The sequence below is a fragment of the Ambystoma mexicanum genome, chromosome 1q (assembly GCF_040938575.1).
Source record: "Ambystoma mexicanum isolate Mex_15411 chromosome 1q, UKY_AmexF1_1, whole genome shotgun sequence".
In the NCBI taxonomy this organism is placed as follows: domain Eukaryota; kingdom Metazoa; phylum Chordata; class Amphibia; order Caudata; family Ambystomatidae; genus Ambystoma; species Ambystoma mexicanum.
Window position 1 is genome coordinate 1,248,722,882 of NC_090922.1, and position 15,803 is coordinate 1,248,738,684.

At 45.5% G+C, this 15,803-nt stretch overlaps 1 protein-coding gene across 9 annotated transcripts in view; it reads right to left on the reverse strand.

Moving 5' to 3' along the window:
• NFIA (nuclear factor I A) overlaps positions 1-15,803 on the reverse strand; it is a 1,239,884-nt gene that overhangs the window by 1,181,729 nt on the left and 42,352 nt on the right. The gene's annotated exons all lie outside the window — the stretch shown is intronic.

Consider the following 15,803-nt stretch of genomic DNA (forward strand, 5'->3'; position numbering starts at 1 on the left):
AGTTGTCAAAACAAGGTACCCCAATACTTCCAATCTTCGATTTAACCCAAAAGATGGCATCCTTGATATGATATGATATGTTATTTATAACGCGCTTAATACCCAGAGGTTTCTAAGCGCGGATCCGGAAATCGAATCTATGTTGCTCCATGTGGCATTGCTTCCAGGGCGAGCACGTTGCCGCTGAGCTATCCTGCCTTAGCTTATTGAAGCTGAGGATGAGTCCCAAAGCACAGCAGATGGCGCCTACGTGCAGTGGAATCATGAGGCAACTCTGCTGGTGTGTGTGCTCTGTAATATCTGCTCTTTTGGCTCAGCTCTTCCCGGCATCAGTGGATGCTGGACTTTTATCAATAAGCGAGGGACCAAGGTATGGCGCCTTCTTCTCTTGACCTGATTGGACCAGTCAGAGGTTGGAGTTCCCTTGAAAAAGGATGGGCTACTATCCGAAACACGCCGGGTGCTTGAGATCAGAACAAGGGTTTAAGACCATTGCCCTACACCATATGTAGTGAAATAAGAATGATTAGCGTGAGAGAAGAAAAACCTATGCTACAAACTGTTCAAAAAAGTTTCAGAATTATAAACTTTGTAAAATGAATGGTTTATGGACATTTGATTATGATTTTCTTAGAAATAATCTTTTGCTGAAAAATATTTTTGGGGTAATCTTGGTTTGGAACATATTAAATGATTTTTTGTATTAAATAGTAAAAGCTTTCTGTTGAAAGTGGATCCTGAGTGGTGCAAATTATTGTATCGACAGGAAGTCGCTTCTTGTCCTTTATATATATCTTATTTAAGAATTTGACTTTTCGTAAAATGTTTGAAGGGCATTCATCCCCCTAAGAGAGTGCATTTTGGCTCCTCGTTATGGCAACGGGCCTGGCTAATGCGGACCAGTGAGAGATCATCCTTCAACCATGTGACTTCTCGAATTCTTGCGTGACCCAGTCCCTGTGCTAGCTCCGATGACGCGGTGGCCTGAGCACGTGCACATGGAATCTGAGGCCTGAGGTTGTGAGTCTTGAGCCAGGGTGCAACCAGTAAAGACACCAGGACTGTTGCCCTCATTTTTTCAGCAACTAGGTCATTATACCTGTTACTCCCCGCCAACCTTATATTGTCACATCACTGATGAACACACGCCTGTGACACTGATGCGCACAGATTTAGCAGACGATCACAGCAAAATCGGCAACCGGTGTGGGCACGTTATGGCCAGCATCAAGTTATCAACACCAGGTTGTTAGGAACTCTTACCATGTGGAATGTGGGTAACGAAAACACTTAGCAACTTAGTGAAACTGAATTACTTGCCTGTCATATTTTTTTATAATACCTCTCTGTGGACATTTTTTTTTATCCAAAGCAATACTGTGTTACCCTGCATTTCAGTCTGTCTCACTCTACTCCTGGAGTTAGTCTTGCCTGATTAACCGCAGCTACCAATGAGTGAGTTAAGGAAACTAGGTTTTGGCTAGGAAGGTATGCCCACACCCAAAGCACAGGTACCTGCTTGGACCCTCCACAGCACACAGGAACCTCTGATGTAGGTGTTCCTTACTGGTAGAGGTGCGGTCTTGACTAAGCACTTGTTTTTGGTAGCTGCTCACCTCTGCTGTAGGTGTTCCTTACCGGCAGAGGTGCGGTCTTGACTAAGCACTTGTTTTTGGTAGCTGCTTGCCTCTGCTGTAGATGTCCCTTACCGGCAGAGGTGCGGTCTTGACTAAGCACTTGTTTTTGGTAGCTGCTCGCCTCTGCTGTAGGTGTTCCTTACCGGCAGAGGTGCGGTCTTGACTAAGCACTTGTGTTTAGTAGCTGCTCGCCACTGCTGTGGTGGGTTGCCAGTAGTTCCTTGCCGGAGAGCCCAATTAGATGCAGAGCCCTTTCTCACAGGAAACCTCATGGCTATAGCTCCAACACTAAGACATAGAGCATCGCCGCCATGTCTGGCCCCTGTTAGACTAGCCCTTGGTAGGAGGGCAGGGAGCAAATAGTGCTTGATGGATAGGTCTGTGGGAGATAAGCCACAATCGGGAAGGTCACCTTATGGGCTAGCTCAAAAAAGTCCAATTTTCTTAAATGTATCCTCTGCTGAAGGCATTCGGCCTTTCCTCATTTGTGTACGGAACACCCTCGAGTAAATTAAGCAATGCTCCCTAAAACTGCGGTGGCACTCGACATACTTTGAGAAACGTTATGGTAATAAAAGAAGCACAAAGAAAGAGTTTCCCTCACAGTGCAGGGAAAGGGCCAGAATATGACGGAGCAAGGCTCTGGCAAAGCAAAACATATCTTGCCCCCAGACCTAGGGGTTTGCCCACAACACTCACACCAGCACTTTAATGAGCTGGCAGCTGTTAGAAGACTCTGCAGCACTGCCGAGTCTGCTGGATCTGGAAGTGGTCTGCTCAATGAAGCATGGATTGTTTGTGCTCATGTGTAACAACTTGGTTTCAGAAAAGGAAGATACTCCCATAGTGAGATCTGTCCTGAAGCCGAGTTATCACATGCACAAACAACCCACGTTTCAACAGACACTTTCAGTAGATGCAGCATTGGGCAACTCAATACAGAAACAGTCAAAGCCTCAGATATTTGCTGCAGCTGTCCGGACTGGTATATATGTCCTGCAATATAGCATTTTTTTAGGGTGAGTAGTGTGACCAATCAAAACCACAGAACCCAACTTCCCTTAGTCTCTCAAAAGGGTTTCTTACTGAATCACAATAAGACATGTTTCAAATTTAAAATTCTGGACATACTTACATTCCCATAATACTCTTTGCTTTTATGCAAATTGCCAGGATTGGGTTCTTGAGAAGATACTGTATTGAGTAACCTGGCCTGGGACCACGCCCCTTAGCCACGCTCCTTCCTCCCCACAGCCTGCCCCTCCAAGGATGAGAGGGTTCCCCCAGTAAATGTTTAGCATTTGACACTGGAGGAGAATCTGGAAGATTTGTACAGGTGGAAAGTGACAAATTAGTGAATTAAATAAAAAGGCCCTGGGCAGTGCTGGGGAGTAAGCATAGTATAAGCCAAATCCAGAGCCTGTGACTAAATAGAGTCTACTGCTCTAATAAAATGATCCAAAGCTAAAAGATATCTGAAAGTGCTGCTCCCAAAAGCATATAATGATTAGTTATTTACAACGTGCTTAATACCCATAGGTGTCTAAGCACGGGCCCAGGGATCGAAACTGTGTGGCTTTGCTTTGCTTGTCTTGCTTCCAAGACGAGCATGTTGCCTCTGAGCCATCCTCCAGAGTCTAACACACTAGGTCCATTAAAGGTAATTAGGATATTAAATGGTCCAGTTAAAAAACATGCATATATGTTCTATGTAAAGTGCTTAGGCGCAAGTGCTATACAAATACCATATCATTATCTTTATTCTGATCTCTGCGAGCCTATTTTCACCTGACGTAGCAATGTCAAAGATCTTATGTCATTTTTAAACTGTAGAACAACAAAAACGTTTAAAAAATATGTCTCTGTCTTCCCAAGGAGAGGTGATTACAGTAGTTTATTTTGATCAACATCAAGGGTGTCGTTTGTTTCTCTCTGCATAGCCCACTTAAAGGGGGGGCACAACAGATCAAAGAGATGCTGCATAATTAAGCAGGGCTTCCAGTGAGGCAATTTAACAGCCCAATCGGGGGCACGGATGGCAGAATGTATAGCCCATCTTCCTTTGTCGCTCTACAATAGGGGGCCCCATGCCGAGCTGCTGGTGGCTGAGTGATGCTTTGTAGGGAGTCAGACAAGCTGCACATCACCAGCTGCACTGGCAGGTAGCCGAAGTGCAAGGAGATAGCTGCCAAGCTATGCTACACAAAGGAGGCAGTGCCAGGGAGAAAGGGACGTTGGCATACGCCGAACTCTGACCCGCTGCCAGCCTGGAAGCCACGCTCATCAAATTCCAGACAATTGTATCTTTCTTCCCCGGCTGCACCGGGTTTAGGCAGAGACGATTTGTTAGTTTACAGTTCCCAGAGCCTGGGTCAGTCCATCTCTGTTTTGTTTCTGCTACTATTTCTCTTTAAGGCCTGTGATAGAAGTGTAACAAAAAAGTAGTACTGTGACTCCAGCGGGGCACAGAGTAGGAAGAAAGGGAGCAACGTGTAACACATTTTTCAAGGGTTGCAGTCATGCTGGCTGACAGCCAATTGAGTTGAAACATATTTCAGTTTAGCTGTAACAGATATCAACTGGGAAAACAGAGAAGTGTACTTTAACTTCACAAAAAACACAGTTCCAGAATGGTGAAAATGGTTGCAAAAAGTAGTGGAGCTGTTTAAAGTAAACAATAAAAGTAGTGAAACGCTGCTCCCGACTGTTCCCGCTCACTTCGACCACTGTTTAAGGCAGCATTCAGTAGTGCGCATGACTTTCATATTTATTTACAGGAGCCAGAAAGATGTGCAATGCTTGCAAACTGAGGGGAGTACCGCCCATGAGAGACGCCTAAATGCTCCGCTGCCACTGCAGGCGATGGCATGTGCCTTTTTAAGGCAGTGCCTGAGCTTTGTGGCTTGTGCCACCTTCAGGGTGAAGGCAGACACGGTCCTACCATTTGTAGAAAGAACTAATGAACAAATGAAGCAGCGTTTAAGGTACAAGAGGTTTTTCAGGTGAAATTACTACATTTAAGAGAATAAAACACAAGCAACTTTTAAAGTAAGGCATCAAATCCATGCATTTCGCCCACCTATCCAGGTTCAGGAACGGGTGGGGGACTGTTAGTCCCCCACCCGTTCCTGAACCTGGGTAGGCGGGTGTACCGCTGTCATCAGAGATAAGGGGCTTGCACCCTGCCCAGTAACTGCCATTACTGCTCACTCTGCAAGAAGAGGATGCCCTGCCTCTTCCTTCCTGCTCTTAACTCTTAGATCAAGGGCGTCTCTCGCCCGGGCGTCCAAAATGAAGGGCAGTCAAAGAAAATCCCCCTACTGTCCCCCACCCCTCACTCCAGCACTATCTAAAACGTTGACAGGCCTAGTACGATAGTCGCTTGTTTTGTTCCTCCCCTCCCTTTCTTCACCCCTCTCCCTCACCTTTTGTTTTTCTCCGGTTCTACCAGAAATCTCGTCAGGCCTAGTACTGTAGTCGCCTGTGTGTTTCCATTTCCTTCCCACTCTCCCCCTCCCTTCCTTATCTATGTCTTAGCTCTTGCACTATCTGAAATGTCGTCAGGCTGAGTACGATAGTTAATTTCACATCCTTACTGTTCATGGCCTGTAAGAATGTCATTGTTTTTCCCTTGTTCCCTCCCTTGCCTTGAAGCTCTTTGAAACACATTGTGTATAGGCGCTATACAAATAAACTATCATATCATATCATATAAACCTGAACCCCAATCCATCATCTACTAAGCCTTAACATGGGAGCAGGCCAGAAGCTCTCTGAATGTGCCCGATGCCCACCACAAGCAAACAACCCAGCAAATGCCAGCTCGTGCCTTGAATGGCCATCTCTTCATTATGGACTCCTGCCTTCCTGGGGGTCCCATCCAGCCTGCTCCTGGGAGGAGCAGGGCATGAAGGCCTGGGGGGCCCCATGCTACATTCTCTGAACCCTCAGGGTCTCCAACCACTCAGTGTCTGTCATTTCCCAGATTGGGCCAGGAGGTACAACCCAAGAAAACATAGGATCCTCCATGCCTTAAAGGATCCACTCCTCAGTGTTCATGTTAGGGGCCATGCCTGCTGCCCAACTGCTATCTCTTGGGAGTATAGCTCAGGGGCAACTACTCAGGACAATGCAGAGCAGCACAGGTTCGATCCCCGGGTCCATGCTTAGAAACCTCTGGGTATTAAGCGCTCAATTACAATCCCAATTGGTTGAACCACTAGGAGGAGGCAGCTAGGGTTGCACAGAGACCCCCTTTGCTGAAGTGCTTCACTCCTGAACTAAATGCGAGCAGCTCAGTTATTGGGAGAGGAGGCCCACTTATGACTGCCGTTTGTCAAAGAATTCAAATAGGCTTCGTCATGGATTGGGTGCCTGCATTGCCTTTTCAGTGAATACTTTTGGGACCCCTTAGAGTGTTTTCTTTGCTTTCTAACATGAATGTGAGTTTTCTCTGTTGTAGCTATATGCAGACGAAGCAGACATTAACAGACATCAGCAGACATTAAGAATCGATAATTAGGCTCAGCTGTCTGCATGTGATAAGAGGCCATGCACCACATGTCTAGGCAGGTGACATGTGGTGCAAGGCATGACCGCGGTTGTTTTCTGGGATAAATTCTCCTCCTCAATGTAATTCGTCATTTATATGGTGTACCATGCCAGACTTCTCCAGCTTCTAAGTGCAGTACCGTGTATGGAACCCATGCTGCACGGCATAGTCTTCCTCCCATGGTAAGTGTGTACTGAACTCAATGAACCAAGGTCAACGATGGATGGTTACTCTCGCGAGATGTGTCCTGTAGAAGCCAGTGCTATCAAACATCTGTAAGCATCCTGTAGCCACCCCCTGAGAGACCTGCAGCCACAGCCCCCACCATCACGATTCTGTCTCTGTAGGAAATGGCAATGACTGTCGCGGCTTGGCACTTAGTAAACAACCTGCCTGGGGGTTGAGGGACATATATGTGTAGGCAACACAGCTCAAGCTCAGCAGTAACAAAATCACGGGGTTAACCAGGAGTGGGCTTGGTGGAAAAATACAATTAGTTTCAAGTTAAAGTCCTAAAAATACGAATATTGCCAAACCCCGTGTGATGTGCCTGGATTGAGAGACTTCAGGTTCAGCAAAATGGCCGGACAGTAGCCACTGCAGTCTTTTCAAATGGTCTCCCGCTGTTTCTTTTGATTGGATGTAATTGATTGGATGTCATTTACTTTGTGGATATTACTTCGAAAATAATATATGTGCTTGAGGGGTAAGGTGTCAAAACGGGTGGGGAAGGGTTTGGGGTCGCTCTGGTAGTGAAGGGGAAGGGAGGCATGGGGGGATCCCACCCAAAAATAAATTGAAGTATATTTTCGAAGTAATAGCAAAGAAGTAAATTACATCGAAGTGATTTACTTCGTTGAAATGACATGGAACCATTCAAATACATGCAAATACATGCTCATTGCACTCTGTACTCACTATGCCTGTTTGTAAACTCCAAGTGTCGTTCTAAATCTAATATATTGTACATTGCATTTCGCATTTTGTATGTAACCCTTGACCCTACCCTGTAACTTATGCCTCACATTGTCTGTATTGCTGCGCCCGGCTACCTTCGGGTTTGGTGCACATTATAAGTGAATAAAACAAACAAACATGCCAGAGTAAAATGGAACATGCAGTAACTTTGATCATTTGCTATGAAATCGATTTTGAAAGTACTTGCATGGGGTACATTAGCAAACACAATATGTGTGTATATAAGGGTTCAGGTTCAAAAGGGTACCTTTCCCAATCACTCATCTATGTGCACACAGTATGAGTGAGGACAAGGATTGTTTTTATGGTAGTAGGTCCTCAATAAACTATGATTTTATGATCAAGGCGCTTCCTCACAAACCTTTCGAAAGTCAATCCACATGTAAACCGCGGGCACGTGAAACACACCGGGGTGGTGTGCCTTTAATTTTTGATGAACATTGAAATGGAATATCTTTGAAAGATGCTAATTCAAATCCACTTACACCGGCATCTAACCCTAAACAGTGTTATCAAAGCCAATAGATATGCCTTTTGTATAGTCAAGAGAAGAGGACCACACCGGAACTAGGCAGAGATGATCAGGCGGCAAGGAAACTGGTGAGTGAGGAGGGGTGCCTGGCAGCGCTGGGCAGAGAGAGCGAGGAGCAGGTTAGGAAGGATGGGAGCATTGCAGGCCCGGGCAGAATGAAGTGAAAGGCAGTGCAGTGGCGGAAGATCTGTATCATACAGGATATAGAGAGGGTGAAGCAGGCGCAGGTCAAGAACATGAAGGCCCTGGTCCTCCATCATAAGACACCTGTCACCATGACACTCCTGCCACATGCCGGATAGTGCTATATTATTCCCAGGTACTGAACCCACATGCAACTAAGGGGGTGCACCGCAGTCAAAACTAAAAAGCTTTAGGCCAACATTCACAAGAGGTTGATGTTGGGTGGCTCCTGTCAAAGAATAGGAGTGGCCCTTACACTCCCCACAAGTACACCAGGTTCCCATCTGTGGAAAAACGCTGTTACGTGTATGATGACATTTATTTTTTTTATGTATTTATTTATTGATATTTGTAAGGCGCCTATACAACAAATGGTGTTTCAAGGTGCCCGGCACTTGAAAGCCTGCCGATTCCGCTGCACATCCTTTAAAATGGCAGATCGTATATTAAGCACAATATTAACAGCGATTGTGATTAAAAGCATAACAAGAGAGCCTGGACCGGTGTAGGCCTGGCCGCCAGGAGCAGAAACTGGAAAGTAGGAGCATGGGAAGCCTTCGCTCCCATTTCAGGAGGTGGGACTCCGGTGTGATCAGAGGTAGTTGGACTCTATTGGGTGGTTGTGCAACTGGTGGTCTGACATTTGAGACTCTGGGGCAATGACCGCCGGTGTATATCAGAGTTTCACAGCTGTCCACTTTGCAACAGCCGGTAGGAAAGGGAGCAGGAGGGGTAGGAGGTCTAGCATCTCATGCACACTGATAACTCTTTCAAGAGTGGTGGAAAAGGCGTGGGGGAGAGCAGGGTCTCCCAGTACTCCCATTGATGGCATACCAGCTCGAAAACTGAGATGTGCAGGTCAGCCTGAATCGCAAGGCCAGTACTGATCCCTTGGCCCTGGAATCCGTAGAAAAAAACGAATGCAAAAAAACCGAAGGATAAATGAATACCTTTTTTTGACCGAAAATGGTAAGTAGTTTAGTAAATGTACAGTAAGTATTAGGTGGGATGCGGGGTAAGGGTATACTTTAGGGTAGGTGGGATAAGGGGATTGGGGGGGCACTCCCCTAACATCATTAAAAAAATGAAAGTTAAAAAATCAAAAAGTCATTTCTCCATTCGTTTTTCGCCCCTCAGGGGTGTTGGCTCCACAATGGTGGATGCTGAAAATGCATTTTGTTCACATTTCCAACTCTGATAGAAATGCACATTTTCCATGAGCTTTCCTATCAGGGGAACAGTAAATGAGTTTCTTTTTTAAAATGTATTGTACACATGTATTATTATTATTATTATATTTATTGAGCATGGACCTAACTTCAAGAAGAAATGGAACGCTTTACAGGGGTATACAGCAATGCACCTACATAACAGAGCACTTTACAGAGGTATAGAACATCACAGATATACAGCGGGGATAGGATACAGAGGGACACAGAGGAGGGGTACAGCTGTGCCAGGGGCGGGGAGGCGAAAGGCGGGTGGCACCTAGCGAGTTAGTTGGCTCGAGGGGCGACGTGATGGCCTGCATGTTGACGAGAGATTCCTTGACTATATCACACATATCACAATATAAGCACAAACAACAATACTAACAAGACCAAGAAACATATCCATTTAAGGAGATTGAACGTCTAAGCCTACAATTCGACGATTCTATTAAAGCATGCCATTCTCATCTACCAAAATGTAAATGTTCTCTTAATCAAGTGCACAAGTGCCATTATCATACTCATCGTTTTTCCATATAACAATTCCTACCAAAATTCATTTGCACATAAAAATTCATAACTGGACCCAAATTTGTAAAATATCGAATATAAAACGTTTTGAGTTTTGGGACATGCTATAAGAATATGCTTCCAAGCTTCTATGTCGCCTGGGTTTTTACAGAGGCGGCAGCATCAGAAACTATATGAGTTTCACTAGGCTCAGTCTGCACAGTGTCTTCCCCTGTGTCTGGGCTGCGTCAGGGGAGACGAGGCACAAAAGAAACAGAGGCAGTGACGGTACATCCCTTTCTGAATAAGGGATGCCAGTGCTTTAAGTGGGCCGGGGCCGGCCGGGCGCCGGCTGTCTCCAAAAAGTGGGCCCCCCTCAGTCCCACCACAACATTGACAGGGTGCATTATCCCGCCGCAGCCGCAACAGGAGATGCACCCGCCATTAACTCAGTCAAGCTGACAGAATTGCCAGCCAGCCGCAGCGTTGCTGTGGCTGGCAGTTCTGTCAGTCACTGTAACTTCCTCTGGTGACCACTTGCACAAGGGGTCACCAGAGGAAGTTACAGTCCCTTTTGTTTCCCCAGGTCATCGAGGCGTCTTTAACCCAGGGCGAACCTGGGGATACCTTTACATATTTCAAGGCTTACAAAAGATGGCTTGAAAAGTAGACAATTCAAGCCATCTTTTATAAAGCTTTGCCGACGGACAAAAACGCCTCAGGCATTCGCCCCTACTTGCCGCTTAGGCCCACATGATCCAATGTGCCTAAACTGAGCTTGATCCGCTCGCATCAACATTTGACACCGGGTTTTACTCCGTCGAACCCACCAAGAACTGAATCCATGTACGATTTACCCTGAACTGCCCCCTAAATTTATTTTGGCCCTAGAGACAGGTTAGGTCAGTATTGCTCCTGTTTTCATCAACAATATATCCTTTTATGGCTTGTAATTGACCTACCACCCCTTGACCATGCTAATTTCCTCAGTCTTTTGCATCTTCTCTGTTCTTCCTTCAGAGTGGTATGTTGTATAGTATTTCTATGCATTCTATTTGCAGATGGTGTGTTCAATTAAAGTTTATATATTTTTTATACAACCTTGATTAGACATTCCCTTTATTTTGGACTGTGCTGCTGTGTTGTTTGGGTCTCTAGTGGTTCACCTTCAAACCCCTCGTGAGAGTATAGCCTTCCCTAGACCCACGTTACCACAAAAGGCATAGGACATATATCTCTTAACTGTCCATGTTTTACCTTTATGAATGTATTGAATTTTGGTTTGTAGAAGTGTGAGGGCTCAGTGGGCAATTTTACTCCTACTCATCCTTCTACTCCAGTCGAGCAGAATCTAATTCATCACAGCCACTTTTTGTCACAAGCCCCCAAGAAACAGATTTGGCATGCGAGATGAGCAAATATATCGGTTTCCCTTTTATGAATGCCCCTCCTAAAAAAAGGCAGTATTTTCTTAATTTTGCTGTTAAGTGGCACTGTGAACCCCGACTGCAAGCCAAAAAAATTGGAATGTGAAGTGAAAATTGGGGAGGGATGGGATGTGAGGATGAACATTTTTAACCTTCCATTGACTTCACATTGCCCTGATATCCCCTATGGCCATTCTCACCCACTACCAACCTCTCACCTCCTAGAACACCCCCACCCTCCTGATCTCTTTGAGATAGATATGTGCTTTGAAGGAGATCCCAATGCTATTTAAAAGCAGTTTCCTTAAAGGTAATGGCTTGAGTGCAGCTGTAAACCAGTACCTGGTGTTAATACAAATGTCTTACCCAAGTGTGCCTTCAACCACTTGCTCTAGCAAACAACATGTGTGTCCTTGTATCTGTTCCCTGCACTGGATTTCCTGTTAATAACAAGCACCGCCAAAGCCAACAGTTTTCACTCTTCTATTTGCATCAGATAGGCATTTGTAATATGCCCAGTTACTAAGACCATGTGCCAACTGTTTCCATGTCATGGTCAGGTTGTACCATAATGGCAGTGCCTGGAAAAAGGCTATTCCATGCCCACACAAAGCTCAAACTGCTGGCTTTGCCAATGTTTGTCTTCTTTGTAAGCACATTTTGCATGTGCAAGTGAGAAACATTGCTGTTAACCTTGGCTAATATAGCAAACTTCATGGACAAGCTGAGGTGGCAGTTTACTGTTGGAGCCAAATGTAGGTTTACTCGTGGTCTGAACCAGCCTCGGGCATCAGGCCCACGTGATTCCTTAAGCACTTTCAAACAGGGCAAAACACAGACGTGCTTTGTTGTGGGTCACCACTAAACTGTGTACATGAGGTGAACCGTTCCTGAGTTATTATGTTATTATATTTTGATGTTCCGCTGCAACCATTTTGCCCTTCACATAAAGCTTGTTTGCTGAATGTGCATGCTTTTGAAAGTAAAGCATACCATTACCAGCGCTAACCAAACTCTACAACCTCAACTTTCTGCATACCCTCCTCATACTGAAACTGATACAAACACTTCTCTGCACAGCAATCCGCACATACTTCACCACATTGCAACAACAGGTGAACAACACATAACCCGGCCAAAAGCACAGGGAAATTCGCACCAACCGGAAAACGCACTTAAGCTCGGCTACCGGTGCAAACCGAACCAAAGTGGCGACCAGGACATCGCTGCTCTCACTATCCTATTCCCACTGCACTCTACTAATCCTACTTCCTCCCTTTTTAGATCCCCAGAGTGCCTGGGGACCACTTCCGGTGGTGACGCTGCACAGTATAAATACCTTTAACATTAACATTAACATACCTTCAGTTACATTTTTCCACTGAATTTCCGTTGTTTCGGAACTGAATGTGTATACATGTGTACATGTACTTTCCATGTATATACATATATATATATATATATATATATATATATATATATATATATATATATATGTACATATATATATATATATATATATATATGTACACAGACACACTTATACAGAAATTCGCCTATTATGGTAAGCTATGCAACCATAACTTGCACCCCCACCATGCACTACTCATACCAAACAGGAAACATCACCAATTGCATCACTGATGAGAGCAAGAGACGGCGGGGAAAGATGGCAGCCTAAGACGAAGCGAAAGCAAGAAAAAGCATAGTACAGGGGCGTGAATAAGAAATAGAGCATGAGCGCGAGACAGACTGAAAGGGACACAGAGAATGGGCGGTGATTGAAAGAGAGGGCCAGAGCGTGAGGAGACAAACATGAGCTAGAGAAAGAGCGCGAGAGGGAAGATAAAGGGTGAGAGACAAAGGGACAGCGAGAGAGATAGATAGAGACAGAGAAAGAAAGGAGGGAGAGAGGTTATTTATGAAAAAATATTATCTGCTGATGATATGATAGGTAATTTATAAGGCGCTTAACACCCAGAGGTTTGTAAGCGCGGACCCGGGGATCGAACCTGTGTTGCTCAGCGTCTATATAACGTAAACTCAATATAATGTACAAACAGAACGCTAAGTAATTTATGCATATTATATACAAACACATAAATATGCACTGCGCCTTATCTTATCGCAAAGTGAAAATAAGCCGTGGTGGAGAAACAAGCTGGTATCGGTTTCCTTTGGAGGAAACATGCTTTGTTGGGCGCAGGCCCTCGCTGGCAATGCCTCTGGTCTGTTCCCTTATCAGGCCCCGGCGATTCCCTGGAGCGCCAGGTACACCTGAAGGCAGGCTTTGTTGTGCCGCACCTGACTTCTGGCTCACATCTCAGGCCGTATGTTCTTTATTTTCACTCTGTATGAAGCTAATGAAATTTGCAGTTGATTAACCTCAAATCTGCAGTAATGATCCAGTCTGGAGCTGCAGCTGGCAGCGTCATGGCTCCTTGTACTTCTTAACAGAGCAAGACAGCAACAAGTTCTCTGGCAGGAAGATTAGCATCAACGAGACACCGGGAGAGCAGGGCGGAAAATGGAGGCATCCGACAGTGCGCCATGAACACCAGCATGGGCAAAGCCAATAGTAGAAGCAGGCAGGCAGGCTTTTGCTCTCCGCCCCGGCACTCAGCCCGAGCCCAAGGTGAACGCTGCTCACCGCAATGTGAAATCTCTTGTGGGTGTGGATTGTCGTTGCACGATGAAAGAGGATCATCGAAGGACGTCAACGTTACTCAAAACGTCAAGGAAACACATGGTACGTAAATACGTCACTGGACAAGGCAGGAAACAGCGTTTCCAAAGCCAACGGTTTTCATCTTTCTGGTCAGGGGCAAAGGGACTGGGGGCAGAGTCGGACTGGGGCATGCAATTGTCTCGGGCACCAATGAAAAGGTGGCCCACAGTTACAAATGGACATTCGTTCCTTTAGTGACAGGCTGAGTAGTACCCAAGGGAGAGGTTTAAGATAAAATGGGCCTCATTACGAGGTTGGAGGTAGCCTTGCCGGTAGAACCGGCAAGGCTACCTCCAAACCAGCAAGAAAATCCGGCACCTGCAAATGGGCAATTACTGGGGTATTCCGGCCCCGCCGGACCCGGTAATTGCCCTTTGGCGGGTGCCGGTGCCGGTAGATCCCCATTCCCATTTTATCCCCATAGGGCTCAATGAGAATGGGGATGTCTATATCACTGGCACGTTTAATTACCGTGCCGGTGCTACAGGCTTGCTGTGCTCGTGGGTGCCTTTCATTCCTAGGCCTGGCGGAATGAAAGGCACCCGCGAGCACAACTCAGAGTTTGCCGGTCCGGTAAAAATGGTACTGGTAAGCTTACCGGTACCGTTGTATCTGGACCAGCAACCTAATGTCTTACAAATTGCGCATTTTAAAGAATAGTTATTCAGTAACACTGATCAAACCTACTAGCCGCATGGTGAAGTAACTTATCAAACTGGCTTACATGGGCCAGAAAAGTGGCACACTTTGACCCAAAAAACTGTCCCACACTAGCATTCTGTGTTTTTGCTTTGGGCATTGCCCTATTTCCCTACAGGCTGTATGAGCCTTCAGGAGTGATGGCCAGAGATGTAAAGAGAAAGCCGTTGCCAGAGACAAGAGAAGGGTGGCTCCCTGCACTGCCTTGCCTTGCCTCCAAGGAACCTTCTGTAAAAGGTTGTAGGGTTGGGAAAGGAGCAGGGCATGGGCAGGTGGTTGATAACCCACCTAACCCTTGGTGTGAATGTGTGGGCTGGACTCTGTCAGAGGTACAATAATTGCTAGACTCACTTCAGGGTGTGAGTCCCTCATTTAGTCTTAACCACCTCAAATTCACAATTCAGCCCAAAAATAATTTAGATTAAAATCAGCATCAATTTCGGACTATGTAAACTGCAGTTATAGTATGTGTTTTTCTGCTGGTGTCTCTGTTATGATCATCACAAGACATTCCATTTCGGTGTCCTCAATCACTTGACACAATCCTTGTGCCTAAAAGCTTGTGTACATACTAGACATTTTTCGCCATAGCACATAAAGTGGCCCTTGATTTAATTGTGCCACTGTTAATGCTTTGTTGTAGTGTGTCTCTCTTTCCTATCTCCATGGCATGATGTTCAGGATGTTTGTTTGCATGTATGAGGTAATGAGTGCCCCACGTACGGGATGCCGTGTGAGTGTGCCGCTTTCCCTGCACTACTCTTACTTCTTTAATACACAGTTATGAACCCTTCCAATGGTTTGCATTTTGCCCACCTCTGAATCCTGAAGAGTAGATTCACGCAGGCTTGACATGTGGCCACCTTTGCACCAGACCTGCAGATGTACTGGCCTGCTGCTAAATCTGTACCAGCTTAATGGTATCCACTACAGATTGCAATTTGCTTTCTGACATTGAGAACATTCAGACATGTAATTGCTCATTTTTCTACGGCCGTTAAGATAGCTCAGTGGGTTGAGCGCTCGCTGCTGCGATGTATGTGTGATCTGCAGGTTGCAGGTTTGAATCCTGGCAAGTCCAACTCAGCCATTCATCCTTCTGAGGTTAATAAATGAGTACCAACACAGGTTGAGTGATGTTGTATAAATATTTGTTCTATATAAAGCACTAACGTGTAAGTGCTATATAATAATAACACATCATCATCATTTGCCTTGGACGTCCGCTTGCATTCACAGTAATTGGGTAATATGGGGCTATACGCACTAATAGTAAAAATACACATGGTGAGCCATTCTTGTATGAAATGTACATCACATTACAGTGATGTGCGTGACTATATTTT